General features: G+C 36.2%; 1 pseudogene; it reads left to right on the top strand.

Moving 5' to 3' along the window:
• The first annotated feature begins 446 nt into the window (after positions 1 to 446).
• On the top strand, positions 447 to 2,527 carry LOC147438376 (uncharacterized; annotated as a pseudogene).
• Positions 2,528 to 3,217: the final 690 nt, after the last annotated feature.

Here is a 3,217-nt window from a genome sequence, read left to right as displayed (position 1 = left end):
ACACTTGCTCCTTTTGTACTGCTGAGAACTACAACTATTCTCATTGCTAGTTCTATTGAAGACCTTTGTCCTGCTTTTGCCATGGTCTCATCTTGATCTAATTGTGTCTGTATGGAGAGTGGCTTGAGACCCTGTTTTCCAATCTGACTTTCATCAGTTGATTTAGCTGGAAATGAGTGGTTGATCTTTGGAGTTCCTATAGTTTGATTTTCTTTAAGCTCTATTGAAGTTCTGTTCGATGGAGAGGAATAATCTTCAATAAGATCTTCCATTTGAATTGTGCTTGAGGACTTTGTGCTGTCGTCCCGCAGGTGACTAGTCTTGGTCTTCATTCTTGGTTGTCTCTGATGACTCTGTCATATCGTGCGAAAGATTCATAGAGTAAGTTTCTATAGAAGTGTGTTTCAATTTGTCATGATTAATATCTATAATATGGTAGTAATACTATGATATTAATTGCAGATGTTGTGTATTATCAATCCAAGCTTTGTGGTGATCATGAATTTATAAGATGGTGTGCAAAAGAGGTATGGATGGAGAAACTGTTGATGGAAGCCTCAAGAATGCTCTCACAAGTGATCAAGAAAAACATTGGAGGAGAGAAATTGACTTTACCGGAGCACCCGACTTTGAGGGAGTACTTCAATGATATTTTGTTCAGGTATAGGGATACCCTTTCTGAGCCTCTTTCAAAGGAGATGACGGTGGCAAGTCCAACAATAAAGCAATTTGATCTACCAATTGCTGCCCAAAGAGTTGTTTATAGGTATGTAAATTTGAATTTTTGAAAAAAGAGTATTGTTTATGATAATATTATGTAATACATATTTCAATGTTTTGCTTTGAAGGTTTCTCCTGTCTTTGTTGAGTAGCAAGAAAATACTCAATCTCCCACATATTTGTAAAGCATAGCCAATGCTTTCACCTCCATCATTCTGCGTGTATACTTCTGGTGCATTTCTTCTTATTGACTGGGAAAGAAAGCATTGTCCATGGTGGGTTGACATGAAGAAAGGATTTTTTATTGAGGAATAAAGTGAAGCATATGCAAGGCATCAAAAGGGAGAGTGTCGATCATATTCAGGGTTGATTGGAAATATGAATGAAGCTACACTAAAACAAGTGCAAGAACAACAAAAAAACATTTTAGAGGCTGACAAATTGCAATTGGAGCAACTGCATGCAAAAATAGGAAGACCAAAGCTTCAAACTGCTAGGGACACAAGAGGTAATGATTCTTGCTTTGTATGATTTTTGGTTTTGTCTATTGCTTAAGTGATTGTAATTTAACTATAAATTGTTATAAATAAAGAGAAAGATTGTGTTGATGTTGAAATTATACATACTGAGAAGAGAAAGAAGAGCTTCACCACTGACATGATATACTTGCCAATTCAATCCTTCTCTCATCTCTCCCATCATGCAACTAAAGAGAGTGCGGCCGTTCTCGAATGTGATTACATTCTCTTGGGTAAGGATATACTTGCTGGGAAGTTTGGTGGTGAATTTGAAAAGATAAGGTCATTGTTTTTAAAAACCAATGGAGAGAGAAGGCAACGTCACAAGAAGACTTGTGCTTGGAGCGTTGATTTATGCATTATTGACTTACCTACTGGATCTATGTTTTCAAGTAATGTTTGGTTGCTTATGAAGAGCTTAAATCACAACTTTGAATAGTGATAATATGTATTGTTGACTTGCTTGTTGAACACATGATTTCAAGGTATGAGGTTATGCCTCATTGGAATCACATCTCTGATGATCATGTTCTCTACTCATTGGGCATTGCGGCTGCTTGTATGGATGATGGAGGATGGACACTTGTTACGTGTTCCACATAATCTCTACCCATTGTCGAGTGTATGGCTTCAAAAGTGCGACTGGAGGTTCATCTTCGATGGTTGGCTAAGACCATGGAGCCATACATCTACACCGGCAAGAGTGACTTTGTGGTGAAGGTTAGTTTAATTAAAACTCGTATAGGCTATTTGTTATTGTACATATTGCATTGAGATTGATTAAATATGATATTGATGAATATTTATGTTTTTTTAATTGTTTAGGAGAATGCATTTCATGTGCTTCTTTTGAAGAGACCTGGTCGCACACCATTACTTCATTTTGAAAAAGGCCATGCAATAGCAAAAGAGTTACAACAATCTTTGGAGTCTTACATCCTTCAACATTTTCTTCCATCATCTCAACGCTCTAAACAAGCAAGCAATTCTGGAAGCTGGTGGGAGGAATTGAGAAAAGTCTTGCTTTCATGCTTATGTTTTTGGAGTTTCTAACTACCTCAAATAGTATTGTGTTAGAGCTTGGAGCAGGGACAGGACCAGTTTTCAGAGGATGTCCACAGACAAGAAGGTGGCGTCTTGCAATGGAGGATGATAAATCCATTGTCGATAATCATCTTCAACCTTTGATAGCTTCCTATTTTATGGATGTTGGAGCCTCTTCATCATATATACCAACGGATAAGGAAAAATTGGAGACCTTTGACTTTCAAGTTCCCACAGATTGGTAAGTTCTAAATAAATGTTTGATTTTTGTCTCTTTGAGTTACAATTTGTTGCATTTTTGAGACATAGCTTTAAATCTAGGTCGTTGCCATGTTATGCTGCAGAAATGGCGAGTTTCATGTGTAATAGAGATGGCTACTTTGATCCACCATTGGTGGAGAATCAAAGATCATGATCTGTTTTTGTTGATGACCATGCTGCACATAGCGATGGTACTACAAGTAGCAAAGCTTTATAAACATAACTTATTGATACTACTAATATTTTGGTATTGGATGTTGTGGATTGATCTTACATTCTATTTTGTATTTGGCAATATGGTTTGTGTCAAATTTGGACATATTGCCTTGGTTTGGATATGCAGTCATTTTATGGTAATGAACATAAAGTTGGCTATATGCTTAAGTGTGATATTTGCCTATTTGATTTTATTAATTTTTGGTATTGAGCATAGAGATGGCTATATGGTTAGTGTGATATTTGCCTATTTGATTTTATTATTTTGTGGTTTCATTGAGCTTTGATTCTTGTGTTTTTCATTATGATAAGAATGTTCAAGTCTGGCAAGCATTTACTCAAGTTTTGGTATTGGATAATGGAGTTTTGTTTTGTCTTCATGATAGTTAAAGTCTTTTGTGCACATAGAAAGCTTAGATTTCTTAGAGGACTATATTTTTGTATTGGACATTGTAGGT

The sequence above is a fragment of the Adiantum capillus-veneris genome, chromosome 17, assembly GCF_014529385.1.
Source record: "Adiantum capillus-veneris isolate H3 chromosome 17, ASM1452938v2, whole genome shotgun sequence".
NCBI classification, from domain to species: domain Eukaryota; kingdom Viridiplantae; phylum Streptophyta; class Polypodiopsida; order Polypodiales; family Pteridaceae; genus Adiantum; species Adiantum capillus-veneris.
Note: the sequence above shows the minus strand (reverse complement) of the source record. Positions and strands in the feature narration are given on the sequence as shown.